The sequence below is a fragment of the Galleria mellonella genome, unplaced genomic scaffold (assembly GCF_026898425.1).
Source record: "Galleria mellonella isolate WM207_F2 unplaced genomic scaffold, CSIRO_AGI_GalMel_v1 utg32, whole genome shotgun sequence".
Lineage (NCBI taxonomy): Eukaryota > Metazoa > Arthropoda > Insecta > Lepidoptera > Pyralidae > Galleria > Galleria mellonella.
This window is the reverse complement of record NW_026442075.1, coordinates 6,366,439-6,382,509: the sequence shown is the minus strand read 5'-3', so window position 1 is coordinate 6,382,509 and position 16,071 is coordinate 6,366,439. Positions and strand designations below refer to the sequence as shown.

Sequence of the window (16,071 nt, the reverse complement as noted above, 5' to 3'; positions counted from 1 at the left end):
TAGAAGTAAAGCTTATATAAATAATAATTTATCACCACCGGCCCCCCTGTCTGACAAATTTTGCACGGCCCCCCAATTTTAAGACTTCTATAAATATGTTGCATAAAATAATACAAACGGCCCCCATAGTTTAAAACTCTTATCTGTCTGACAAATTTTGCACGGCCCCCCAATTTTAAGACTCCTATAAATATGTTGCATAAAATAATACAAACGGCCCCATAGTTTAAAACTCTTATTATAAGAAATTCCTTTAATATACTTAAATTACCAATGACTATTTCTTAATACTCTCAGAAATAACATGATCAATAAGTTTTATAATAAAATATTATGTAATCCCATTAGATAGGTAGATAGACACCCCCCATCGCCTCCTCCAAAAGATCACAACAGCATACCCAACATAAATACAACCAACTATATTAGGTACATCAATTAATTTATTTTGTACAATAAATTATCATTTAAAAAGATACAAATGTCTTGTGTTATGTGCAATTACAAAGAGCAAAATAAACTAAGTGTGCGCAACATCTAAGTATATAAAATGCTTAGGCATGTAAAGAGTGTATATGTATAAATAACCTACAAAATCTCCCTCTGATATAAGTATAAAGTTTTTTTTTTTTAATATAATAAGTGTCTAAGTCAAAATAAGCGAATAATCGAATAAAATCTGAAATATAATTGTAAAGTGGAATAAAGAAATTATGTATAGAACCATAAATAAAATATTATAATAGCATCCTAATAAATTGTTGGAATTAAATTTAACAACATGAAAACACCTAATAAAATTTTCAAAATTAGGTAATCAAATAAAGTAACTAAAGGCCCTAACTAACCTTAATGATATTTTATGAAACGTCTAACTTTCAATTTGAAACCCCCTATAAAACATTATATAAGCTATTTAAACATCTTAGGATGATCAAAATCAAATCATAACTATTTAATATTTTTTTTTTATATATATATAATCAATGTCACTGCATCATAAAAGTTTATGAAATAAAAGTCAATTGGATATTTCCTCAGAAATAAATAATGTCATTAATTCATCTTAAATCATTTCTTTCACAATAAAAAGAATTTAATAAATTTTATGTATAAGTCATTATAGCATAATTATTGTTTATAAAATTTATATAATGTTAAATTAATAGTTCAGTAAGTATTGAGAATTAATGAAGCAAAAGAATAATAAATGTGTCCTATAGCATAAAATTAGATCAATGTGAACTGAATATAACCTAGTAAGCTATCCTCACTACTATTGTTATGTACCTATTAGTGTAATACTTAATATTATTTACTCAATTGATATAGAGTAAAATAAAATATAAACCAAATCATGTAAATTTGTTGTATAATTAACTCCAATAGGTAACCACTGAATGAATTTGATAAATTAAATCCTAAGAACATGAGATAACAGTAAAATAGGCTATTTACCTATAGACATAGAAATCATGAAATTAGGTCCAAATCCTAGATCTATGACGGTATAATTATTTAGTCATAATCATCAAAGTTGGTTTTGAGTTATACTATTAGCAGATATTACTGTTTAACTTTATACTCCTTCATATTTTAATAACCAATCCCTGAAGTCACAAGCTCCAATTGTGACCAAGTGTTCTTATTGATCTGATCTGTAAATAGCCATGAACCAATTATATCCTGGTCACGGCACCAATTGTGATGGTCCCCCCCTTTTGTGCACCCCTATATAATCTAACCTCTAAACTAAACCTACACATGGAAAACCTACAAAGCCTAAGAAAAGCCTACGAAGGCTTAACCTAATGAAATCTATGAAAATCTAATGAAAACCTACCCTAAGGAATGGCCTAACACCCTCAATATAGCCCATACCTATATTACCTTATACACCCTAAACATCTTATAAATCTTAAAAAAACCTTACAATAAACACATAATATTGAACAGATCTTTAGTAGAACACTTGATCATCTGGCCAGATAAATAAATGTGTGATCGTCTAGTAATGTAGGACCCGTTGTGTGTGTAATAACCAAAAGGTTCTTTAATTGGTATATGATAGGAGTTAAATAATAAAGATGATTGATAAATTTTTAAGGATTAAGAATAATTAATGAATTATATTCATAATTCATATAACTAGAAGTTACGTTAATTTAATAGTAAATTACAGAATAACTGTAATAATAAAAAAAAATGGGGGAGCGGTCGGGCCCCTCACACGCCCGGACCAGTGGAAGACTTTCCAACTATCTATAACTCTTCCTCCTAAAAGGTAGGGAAGGGTATTACTATTTATTAATGCACTCTGATGGTAATAAGGGCATGAGTATTCTCAGTTCCAAACCAAACATAAGTACATTTACTTCAACATTACAGTGGCTCCACCAGCCCCACGATGCTTCCAGTATAAATTGGTGTTTGCCAGAGGCAAAAGGATCGGAACTGAAATCCCAGGATCACTCCGACACGAGAGCTTACTCATGGGCGATGACCCTTTCAGTCCTATATGGCGACATAGAGATCACCCACTAACAGTACGAAACTGTTTCCCAGCGTCACCCTGTTACGAGCTTACTCAATGGGGGTTTCCCTTCGGCTCCACAAGAGATCAGACCAAGAAGCGAGATCACCCAGACACCAGAACCTACTTTGTTGGGACATAACCCTTCGGCCCTATAATGTGACATTAGAGATCACCTGTGAAGACAGTCCGATAGAGATGAAGATTTGTGTGATAGGGGATACCTTCCACACCCCGGAATTGGCCAAGCCATATAATGTTGATAATTGCTATATCATAACATAGCATTGTCAATTTAATATTATTTACTTAATACCAAGAATACTCAAGGTTCAAGTTAAATCTGTTGATTAGGCCGGAGCCTAAGAACGAGTAGTCCAACCCATAGGTCGAGAGCTACTAAAAGTAATGAGTGCTATTGAATGAACTATAAGTCCAGTCAATTATATATAATATTATTGTTGATTAACCACATTGTGAATTAACCAATTATTTATTCAGAGAGATATATCTAAAGGAACTATAAGTCCTTTAAAAGACACTGATTAATCACAAGTTAACAACGTCTCGTGAAATAACCAGTTGGGTTTTCTATAAGTTTGAGGACACTAAGTCCAACAAGCTATTATTGTGTTGAGAGTAATATAGATCTTTTGTAATATTTGTAGAGGTTTGATTAGTCACATTGTGAAATAATCAGATTAAATAATTATGTAGCTTTATAGAGAGGACTATAAGTCCTAATTGGTTGTTGTCATAAGTACTGATAAATTACACATTAAAGTGCCAGGTCAATTATTATATATAGGTATATAGGAAGGACAATAAGTCCTATTTGTGTATGTTGTAGTAGTAGAGGCAATATATTGCATAATTATAATGTGAAAGATATAGATTAAATATATATTTGTATACAAAGGACAGTAAGTCTTATACAATTATTGTAGCTGTACTATAGTTATACTATATCTACTTCCTTTTAGTGTCTTAGTAAACCTATTTACTAAGAGGATTTCTCAGATAAACAAGTGTTTTAGTGTTTAAATCATCATGATTAAATCCCTAAGAAATTAGGTCTTTAAATAATTATCATATCATTTAAGTGAAATTTCTCATATAAATAATTCCAATATTTCCCCTACAGTTATTATAAAATAACAGAAAATTATATAATTTTCTATAGACTTAGATATAGAATCATAACGTGTATAATCTCCTTTTGTTTGACATCTGTCACATTAATGACGTATTGAATGACGTATTGATGTATTGAATTGAATTTTGATTATCTATCACAACTGTCAACGTAACAAATACTAGCAAGTTTGTTTATTTGTATTTGTTTAATATAATTAAATATAAAATCATCATATATCAACCGTAATATACAACTAAATTATCAATGACATAAATAATCATGGTTTACACCAGAAATAATTAATAGTATCCAGTAATGCTGCAGTTTTATATTCATATCAGTAGCCAAGCTTACTTTCAAATTCAAGAATGAACAGAAGATTAGAAGTTTAACATTCTTATTGCAATTGTACTTGCAATAATATATACATACAGTACTAATTATCAAGAACATTCCTCAAATACATGTGTGGTGAAGATTTTCCCAATATGCTATCTATTTGATTTCTAACCTCTAATGTAAATTTATTAAAGAAGTGAATAATCAGTGTTAGTGTTTGCTTTATTAATATTTAAAGTAATTGTCCTAACTTGATATTAATAGGATAATATCTCCTTGGATACAGTCCGACATAAACATATAACTCAACAATTAAATTTATAAAATACTAATATTATATTTTACTACTTGTATATCTCCATACTATTCCCATAAAATATTCAAAACATGTATATTAAATATAAATCCAGTAAATATTCACTAATATTAACCCTGTCTGAACTTGTCTAGTCAATATAACATGAACAAACAACACACATACAAACCTTATCGCCAGGACAACTTCCTTTCTAAATATGAGTAAAATACATAACTCATACTTGTCATTTAGTACTAATTTTATACTGTACATGAGGTACAGTTACCTAGTTAATAGTAATTATAGTCAGAGAATCCTTTGATAATTTTATTATCACTAGGAATTAAATCCACACCTATAATATCAGCATAATTAAATATTATTAGTAATCAGTAATACACACAGAATTGTTATTATCAGCTTGCTTACTACAACAAAATCAATATTAAAGTTTATAATAAATCAAAACAAAATATCTATTTAAACAATACAGGCTTGTTTACCATAAACACCCCACAGTCACATGAATTTATCTAGTAACACAATTAATAATGTATTAAAAGTATTACATTCACATAATATCACTTGCAACAGTTAATCTGTCTCTTTGTACATCTGATGTAAAACAAATCGCCACATGTAGTCATGGATAATCAAATATAGACTAAGAATCATTAATCTGGTCGACCGAGTAATGGTATAAAACATTTCACCATGAAGCGTTAAGTATGAACAGATATTCCAAACCAACACTGTAATAGTGTAATAAATACAAATATTTCATCATCATCATCGTCTCAACCATCACCAACCCACGACTGAACACAGGCAATTTCCACCGACTGACACAAGGAACGGCCCCACAATACACATAAAACAGTCACTCCAAACAATGGAGGTAGCCCACACCGCACTTGCATTCACAGGGTCGCCACTCAATAACCCCTCTCTCTCATCAATGGCTGTTTCCCCAGCAATGAGACCAGACCATAGTCACTTTAGTCTATTATCCTCAATAAATAAATACTTTATAATAACTAGATATGAAACTAGTTCAATAGTTGATTCAATAAGTATTTTCCAATCTGGACAATTAGAACATTGAATCAAATTAATGAAGTTCTATCAAACGACCATATAATTGGATTTTGTATATGAGTAGAATAACGTAAGTACGTAAATTATATTGATGTAAACTTTGTTCAAATGTGATTGCATTTAACGATATACGCATTACCTAAAGGTATATGGACTCGACTAAATACGTATTTTAATAGTTGTTGGGAAAAATATTAAGTATAGACTTTGCCTGTGATCACAGTCAAAAATCTAACTACGTAGTAATAAATGGAACAAGCTCACCGGATTCTCCAGTCTTCTATTGATTAATTTCACACACTTAATCCATAGTGATACACTAAGAACTTAAACCCCTTCATCGACCCAGTCCCTCCTACATCTATATCCTAGTTATTTTTTTTATTTTATTGCGCAGTTTCTAAAACACGACTCCCGCGCCATTTGCCGTCCTTTTTTTTTCTTTTTTTTTTTTTTCTATTCTTTCTCTAATAACGTCATAGATTATGTCACCGAAGGGTATATTTCAATAATCAGATTTAGCCTATTATTCGAACTGGACTTTTCTTTAAATTCAATTTAATTATATGTTAACGTATTTTGGTATTTTCTATTAAATTGATTATCGAATTTATAAAACTTTAAAGGCTCTCATAAACCTTATTAAACTGTGTTGTATGCATCCTTTTTACACCTGATGAGAAAAAGGTAAACTATAATTTGGTTAATATAAAATATAATATATTTTTGTTTAATTTATTTAATTTTCTTGTGACGTCCACTACACTTTGGAAACACATCAAAGGAGTTTCCCTTCTGTGTCAATATTTCATATATGGTAACGTCTTCTCTGTATACTATTGTGAACCTTGACTTTAAAGTTTGTTTATATTAAATAGCTCAGCTTTCGCAGCGGTCACCCATAGGAACCCCTGTTTCTTTTCTATGTACTTATGGTATTAAACCTATTGTACTATAGGCGAACCGTCACATGCTGCAATTTCTTAGAAAAACCTCCACTTTAACCTGAGCGTTCATGGGAGGAAACATCTATGAAACCGCACTGTACGCGATCACTCAGGCTTAAAAGTATGGGGGTGAACTCTGTGTGTTCTACGTTCTAATTAATTTGTACATTTTCAGCAAAGAAAATGTGCGTCGAAATACAAGATAAAAAATTTAGTCTTCCTCGTAATATACGAATAACACTGAGTATTCAACTGATGAATTATAAGAATTTAAATTTTTTCTTAATTTTTATTCAAGAAATTTCTGTCGTAAAATATTTAAACATTGGCAGATTCTTAGTTTTTTTACTATTAAAAGGGTCCCTCGATTGATCACCATCTCACCTTATGGAAGGTGATGATATGATCTAAGATGAGGCTCGCGGGCACACTAATTTAATCCAGTTATCATTAGTAAATGTGTGAAAAATTATAAATATGGTGACACAAAAACAGTGACAAGTTTCGAATGGTAACGTAGTGACTTACCGCAAGACAATGCTACTCACACCGCTCTCCTATTAAAGGATGTAAATACGGCAATATGGTCAACTGAACTCGAATATGTTTTTGCGGAACACTGTTTTATTTATGTACTTAGCTATGTATAAGCAGTAGGTAAAATTTAATAAATCAACCTCAAAATGAGAAATGGTACTTGAATATAATCCTAATATAATAATACGTAATATAATACTAATACAAAATGGACAAAGAGACGAACGTGGAACATCCAACCGGGTTGTATGGTACAAATAGATTCCAATAAAAATTAAAAGTAGTAATTTAAGACATTGAATAAAACCTATTATATCTATTATTATATTAAAAGGAAGCGTGATGAAGGAAAAATTATATTTTCTCGTAACGAAAGACAAAATTCAATTTTATTGTGTTTCCAACACAATAAGTAAGTAAACATTATTAATTTTTTGCGTAAAAATTGAGATTTTTATAAATAAATATTTTATTGAAAACGGATAAATGGAAAATAACGGATAAAGGGACGGTAGACGAAATGATGAACAATCATTATGCTACACATACTACGGTCCTAAGCTATCTACATCTTTCTCACTCATTAAATTTTTTTTTAAGTCATCATTCCGTCTTATGGGTACAGGGTAGTACCATAATTATTTATATTGCTGTTAAATGACTATTTTTCAAGTTTTTTTTTATACAACTTAGAATGGCAAACAAGCGGACGGCCCACCTGATGGAAAGTGGAACCGTCGCCTATAGACATGAGCAATACCATGAACATAACAAAGTATACTGTTGCGCCCATGATACCTCCCATGTGTTGCCATTCCTGAGGACTCAGGTGTTATTCCTCTGTACCCAGTGAATTCACGCCATATCCCACCCTTCAAACCGAAACACAGCCATGCAAACACAACTGCTTCACAGTTGAAACACGAATGGGACAAAGGTACCCAAGCAATCGCCTTTTGTACTTCTTGATACTTCTTTGGACACAGATCAGTAACTGTAATTATTCTATTCTGCAAAATCTTAACATTGACTATATTAATATTAAACTTTAATGAAACTCTATAACAATTATATTAAAACAACGCCGTATTAAATCCTGAATGTTGAACAGACAACAGGGAAATTCTAAAGAAGTAGGCACCTTAACTTACTCTGTTACTTCGCAATTAATAACAGTTCTGTGTTGAAAAGGTGCAGTCTCAGTTTTCTGCGCCAACTTTTCTTTGTTTTTTATTCAAAGGTTAAATGCAGGAAATCTTCTAGTGAATCGAGTCGGGCCTCATACTCTTGTATGCATAATACGGTCTTTTGTATTATTGATGATCTCGTTGGTGTAACGGTTTGACATACCGCTTTACCTTTCATTGCGGGTTCTATTTTAGCATAATGTAAATATTAATTGGTATTCTCTATATAATATGTTTGTATAGTCTGTGTGTATTTCATGTATAACAATACGAGTATATGCTTTTTCGCAAAAAAAAACTGAATTATTTATTTATTTCGAACAGAACTTTAACACGAGAACTAAGAAACTTTAACGTTGTGCTAAGAACTAGATGGCGCTATATTATAATTTAGCTGTTATATTTAATAGTATTTATTTATTTAGTCCTAAATATTTATATGTATTTTTTTATAAACCTCTTTTTGCGACAATGTATTGAATGTTATGCATGTGTATAATTGATGCAAATACTATATTTCGTTTTTAATATGTGCTATCAATGTATGTATTTGTATAGTTGATATGCCTAAATAAATAAATAAATAAATATTGAAATCTGGCCATTTTCTATGCCATTATCCTAGAAATCATCATCATCATATCGGCCGTTGACTGTCCACTGCTAAACATAGGCCTCTCTTGTAAGGGGCGGAATTGCCAGTAGTTACCACGCTTGGCAGGCGGGTTGACAACCGCAGTTAAGTTTTTTGTAATGTTTTAAAAGTCTTGCTGTCTAAGAGTTTAAGGTTTTTAAGTTCCGTTAGTCGCCTCTTACTACACCCACAGGAAAAGGAGCAGCTCATTCTATGCGGGACGACACGGCAATCCTATGAATGTTTCATTAATATTGCTCTCAGAAGTAGGTTCTGAGAACATGTCTTTGTCTTTAAGAGAAGGAATAGCTTACATTATTAATTAAAGTATTAACCTATCGAGGGGGGGGGGGAGGGATTGTTAGTAATGCGGACTACCAGTCTCATTCCTAGCAATATATCCTGTCAGGCCGATCTCCATGTGGTCCTCCCTGGAAACCATTGTGCTGCATCCCAGGCATATTCATCTCGATAGGCTAACTAACCTACCTTTTCATTCTCACCTGTCATCACTCAGTGGTGCCCAGCCAACGTATAGCGTAAACACGGGCGGGGTTGCCATTCCATTATCATCCATTAAAAAAAATACCTATCGAGACGGCTTGGTAAAGAGCATTATATTGAGATTTTCTTGTAGAGATAATTATATTGTCGTCTATATTAAAATGCAGACATTTCTGTATCCCATCCCATATTAGTCTCTTAAAAATTTAAGTCCTTTTCATGTAAAAATACATCGAAAAGACATAATGTTGTTACATACTTGGGTTGTTTAAATATAATAAAGACCAGTGAATCTGCACCGGTTACTAGATAAATAGGTCACACGTTGTTATCACGACTTACAGCTAAATCCAAACCCGGAACAAGTTGAAAACCACACTAGATTTTCAACGAATGTTGCCTTATTTATTACACTCTATTACGGAGGTTTTATAGGTATATTTCCTTCGCGTAATGTTTTACAAAAGACGGCTCGGGCACCACAGTTAATAAAGCGTTCGCTTAAATGCCAAGGACTCAGTTCCTGCGTGTTATACCGATCTTTTTACTATAACAACTTCTTGTTCGACTAAAAAGGTAGCCTGAATTGAAAATCGAGGCTAAGTAATTCTCAATGAAATAGAAACTAGTATGAATAAACTATAATAAAGATAATTAAGGTGTTGCTGAACGTATAACTATGTATAGAAATAAATAATACTGCTTATTCTTATAACTTATCAACAGAACAATGTATTTAACAATAAAAATATCACTATGTTTGTTATCCTCAACATTTCAGCCATTATACATCCACTGCTGGACATAGGCCTACCTGATAGACTGCAATAAGGAACGGTTCTGAGCCACTTGCATTTACTGAATTTCTTTAATGCCTTTGAAGTCGCCACTCCATCTAGTGGGGGGTCTACACTACGTTTGCCCGTACGGGGTCGCCACTTAAGAACCTTTCTTTCCCATTGGCTTCTGGTTCTTCGAGCTATGTATCCAGCCCATTGCCACTTCAGCTTGCTTATCCTTCCATTGTATCTTGCTTATCCATGTTTGTTATAATAAAACATAAAGTGATGATAATAATTATAGCACACGGTGATATATAGGAGTAAGTAATCAGAAGTCGCCCCTTTTTCACTCAAATAAGTAAGCTCAAAATTCCCTACTGGAATTCTTATATTCGATTTAAAGCTTCTAATCTAATTTTGAAATGAATGTCGAAATATAGATACAGAAAAAAATAAACAAAATAATAATATTAATAAATTTTTCAACTAGTATTGAATATTCTTAAAATAAATTTAAAATATCGACCATTTTTCTGACTACGAATTGCATATTTTTAAAATTTAATCAATATATTATAATAATTTATTTTATATGTTCTTATTTCAATAGTGTATTTCAATTCATGAAATAAACTAATATATAGTCTACATGTCTATGAGACAATCTGCTGATGTCCACTTGATTTAATATTTCATTTTGTAATGAATTTCATTAAGAACATATTTTTGTGGCAATTTCAACAAAACTCGGTTACTTTTTATTGTATTGAAATATATAGATATGTAAGTTAGCAAAATAAATAATAAACAATTTTCACCATTCTATTTTGTGTATTTTGATATACCTATATTTAATTGTATTATTTATTATATAATTAAAGTTACAAGTAAGTGATTATCTTACAGACGATAAATATAAAAATAACCACAGCTTTACATTTTGAGGGTCGCAGTTTATAAATAACCGAGGTCACAAAATCCGATTCGCTGAGTTTTCATTAACTCGAATTAGTAAGCTATCATCTTCCAAATCCCTAAATTTTGAAACTCAATATTTGGCAAATATTCTACCAAGTGGAAAAACCGTTTATATCCCACGATCAAATATTTTTGATTAAAATATTATTCCAAAAGTTATAAAAATATATTCTAAGAAATTTATTGGAATTATTTTAAAACATAAATATTTATAAATGCTGGGTCTTAAAGAAATTTATCTGCATATAAGGTACGAATTATATGAAAATAATTTTATACCAATACGAAGACATCAGAAATTTCTCCATTGGAAACAAGCGTGATAGATGTGTACCTATGTAATATATTTTTTTTTTAATAATACTAGATTGGACCCGCTTCATCAGCATGATTGCCTATAATAAACAACGAGTCCTTCTGTCCTTCTTTATCCTAAATTAACATGTGTATACCAAATTTTATGACGATTGATTGAATTGTTAAGAACGCCAAGAGGTAACAAAAAAATAAACTCATTTCTAAATTTATAAACCTAAGGATAAAAATAGAAAACGAGCCTGTAAGCAGTGTTTTAAAATTTAAAAGTAACGACGATTAATATTAACTAGCAGTTTCCTGTGGCTTCGACCGCGTGATAATAGCATATAAAATATTCCAAGTCTTGAGTTACAATATAAAAAAATCGTGTAGCAAGTTTCATTAAAATCTGTTTTGCCGTTTAGGTGTGATTGAATAACAAGCATCCAAACAACTTTAGAAATTTTCCTATTTATAATGTTAATATTCTATTAATAGAATTTTACAACCCTAATAAAACATTTAATTGTTATAGCATTTTTACCTTCTATTATTAGTTCCGGTGTATTATTTTATATTATCGTCACAGAATAGGTAGCATACAAGAAGATAATGAAGTGAATAACATAAAATAATGTTAGCGGATGACGGTACAAGAGTGTCCTGAAAACTTTACTTGATAAAGTACTCTTCAATACCGCCGTTATAATACAAACAGCTCTTAAAAGGTTACACTGGAAGTTTATAAATATAACGAAATAATTCTGATTGACTTTTTGGTTCTATTTGCACATTTTAATTAATTAGACTAATTTATTACAAACTTAGGCATATAAAAGTCAGTAGAAATTCTAATGAGAATTAAAAGGATTGTTATATTATAAAATAATATTTAATTAAATTTGCCAGTCCTAAATTATAAATTAGTATGTTAATTTTCATATCGTTTAAAGTCGTTCTTGTTTTATATCTAATGTTATAAATTTGAAAGTGAGTTTGTTTATTTGTTACTTCTTAGCACTTTATTGGCTTAAACAATCACTATAAAATTTTGTATGAACGTACTATAGGAATAGAGAAAGACATAGGCTTCTATTTATCTCAGTCAATCAACAAATCCCAGTCACTAGTAGGCTAGTACGTAATAAGATTTTAAATTACATTATCACACTATTTAATTTAATAAGAAACTTTAATTAAAAATTTTGGTTCGAGAGGCTCTAAAATATAGCTTCTTATGTAGAAGAAAATTATATTTTATTAATAATTTTATATTATTGAAGAAAACAATTCTTATCTGTGACAATCTGGTTTGATCTAATATGTAGATGCTATTTAGTAACTATATTTACAGGAACGAAAATGAAGAATGAGAAATTTCTATATTATATTTTAATGTAGTTTAAATCACATATAAATAAATGGTCTTTAACAATATTTTTATCCAAATATCGATTAAGTGAAATTATTTTAAACGTAGTTCTACCAAAAAGTATTTTATAATTCATCTATTTCATGAATTTATGTTAATAATTTACGTCATAATTACTTTATGATATAAATTATTGAATAATTTTAGCACACACATAACACAAAACTAGGAGAAGTATAATATTGAAAGCAGAATTCGAGATACATTGTGTCCCTTTAAACTCTACATTCCTATATCAAATAACAATAGCTAGAAAATGTGTCTGAACATATTAAGTACATTAGGTAAGAAATAAAGTGAACAAGAAATTGTGTAATTCCTTTTCTGATATTCTAATTTTTCTTTATTTCTCTAAATTTATTGAAACATAGGACATTTGCTGGAATCCAACTGTACATGTTATTAATACCATATATTTATACAAAATGGTTCCGTCATTGTTAATCCCAATTCCTTGTTCCTGTAGAAATATAATCTGACATTCCTAAAATCCACAGTAAATAGAAATCATCGCTCCACATAACGTGAGCAGCAAGCGCAAACAGCCTAACCAAATAAAGAAAAACCCCAGCTGAACAAATAAAGTACCTACATACGCTAAGTTTGAAGTTATAAGAAACTAGAACAGATTTCGCGAGCTGATAGCTAACCTTCTTTATTTGAAAAGACTCTCTATGAAAAATAAAACTGAGGACTGCAGTAATTTCCTAATGACTCACAATAGAAATGTTCTTGAATGCTGACCTCGTATAAACAAAAGCAGTGTAGAAGAACCATCTACTAGATGGTACAACAATGTATTATGGGGACGTAGATATTTTAAGATTAACATGGATAAGACTAAATCATATGTTACATCTATGCCACACCTATGTATACCAGTTATGATTAAAAACACTACGATCGAAATTGTCGACGAATACCTATACCTGAGACAACTTATCAGACTTAGTAAGTCCAACCTCGACCGATAGGTCAACCGGCAAATCCGACATGGCTAGGAAGCATTCGGAAAACTACGCTACATCTTCTCATCCAAAATACCTCAGAATTTGAAGACGAAGACCAATGCATGTTGACAATGATGATCTACAAAATCGAAATATGGTCCTTCCTATTCAGTTGGCCGTATGCAGAAGCTTCAAGTTGCTAAGCGAGCTCGGAGTTTCTTTGCATGATAGAATCCGAAATGAGGATATTCGAAGAACCAAAGTGATCGATATAACCCGAAGGATAAACAAGCTAAATTGATAATAGATTTGTCATATAGCTAGTGTAGAACTACCCATCACTAGATGGAGCGATGATCTCAAATATCACAGAGATTAATAGATGCAAGTGGCTGGGGAATGTTCCTTATAGTAATCTATAGAGGAGGTCTATGTTCAGCAATGGACAGTTAACGGCTTAGATACTGATAAAGAGATGGTCGAAAATTGTTCTTTATGGCAGACTATAAAAAACTAGGCATATTATAGACTAACAATGATAGGAAGACTGAGGGTGAACGGATGAAGTAATAAAAATAATGACTAACTAGAGTCCCTTACAAAGTCCAATACATCTATAAAAAAGCAAATATTATATAAAACCACATAATAATATATTAAAATTAACTGACAAAGTTATAACATAAAAAAATACAACCGAATTAAGAACCTTCTTCTTTTTGAAGTAGGTTAAAAACATCATTGAATTAAATATGACCACGTAATAGTACGTAAACGTTAAAATTATCGAAGTTAACCGATATGTAGAGATAGTTATTGGGTATTCTGGATATGCTATTAAAATTATGTTTCTAGAATAACCTCAAGCTATGACGCACACGTTTTTTGTGTATAACGGCCGCCATTATAAAATAATTACGCCACTGTCATAAGAAATGTTTATTTTCATTCTTATTTTTAAATGCGTATATTTTTTTCAATATTTTTAGTATTACATACAAATAAAGACTTACAGTCGCTAAAAATACAAGATATAATCGTTCCTCCTCGTTTCTAAGATATCATAAGAGTATGAAATTATAACGATTACATTGTGTTTTATATCACAATATAACAAAGCAAGAGAGAAAAAATTCGAGACAAATTCTATTTGCTATATAAACTTTCACTTCGAATCTTTCTTTTTTTTCTTCTCCTGCCTGAGTTTCATGTGGAAAGAGATCAGTGCCCAATAGTAAGATAATTATTAATTTGGTATAGAGACGATCCACGTTGTCATAAAGTACTTAATATTTCCAAATTATATTAGTAACGTCTTAATGGTTCCTTAACCGAGAATATTAATAAAGTTTATTGCGCTTTATTTATTGTTATTACTTTCGGGTAGTTGAATTTGATTGTATTGATTTTTCACAGCTTCTAATAAAAGAATAATTTCTTCGTTCTTTCCATTCTATAATTCTTAATTCATTTGACGGTAATTAAAAAGTAAACCCACTTAAAAGTCATAATAATAAACTAATACCAATAATACGCATCTAACAAAATCTTTATGGTTTCATTACCATTGTCAGAATTGTATCCAAATATACTTATAATAGATACGTTAAATACATTTATACTATACATATGTAAACTGCATGTACAAGCAAAATTTTATAAAAGTACACGTAGTCTTACCTTGTGTTCGTAGAAAATCAATATCAATTAATTTTCGTTGTAGTCGATAAACTCAACTGAACTCTTGAGTTTTCGGATTTTCAATTTTGATACTTGATATATTCTCTTATGAACTATTATTTACACTAAACACTGTTTTATTCGCTTACTTGGTAGTCAGTAATAGTGTTTCTTTAAGTTGATATCGTTTATAATCTTTGGTCCACACACCAGAAGAATATTGATACATAAAAGTCTTTAAAAATATTTACAATGTTCTAAAAGTTGGTATAGGATATGAAGTATATGTTGATATATTTTTGATATTACAGGTTTCTAATTTAAGTCACTAGATTGGACCGACGGGTTAAAATCTAAGTGTGTTCTAACTAAACACTACATAAACAGACATATTTTGTTTGGAATTTGGCTAAATATTGGGAGTCAGGTGCATTAATATGTGTATGCTTTAATCACGCGACGAAAATAAACTTTTTACATCGAATCCATCACACCATCCATCCACTTACGATCGACCGATCGTTAAGAAATTTAATTAGAGTACAATAAAAAAGTACATTGCCGACGCATAAGTATTAAGCACATATCAAACGTAACACTGTAGCGGCAATGGCACCCATATTGGCATTCGAAATAAATTTACGTCCGCACGAACGTTGTAAAATACGCGGCGAAGTACTGGGCGGCGTATTCACACATCCGCGCGCCCTGCCGCTCCGAAGCGGACTGAAAGCTTT

The 16,071-nt window shown here is 30.9% G+C and overlaps 1 protein-coding gene across 13 annotated transcripts in view; it reads right to left on the bottom strand.

Moving 5' to 3' along the window:
- LOC113510608 (small conductance calcium-activated potassium channel protein) overlaps positions 1-16,071 on the bottom strand; it is a 266,010-nt gene extending 249,939 nt beyond the window's left edge. For all 13 annotated transcript variants that reach the window (XM_052896244.1, XM_052896245.1, XM_052896243.1 and 10 more), the window contains exon 1: positions 15,335-16,071. The gene's annotated coding sequence lies outside the window, so the exon portion shown is untranslated. The remainder of the gene's footprint in view (positions 1-15,334) is intronic.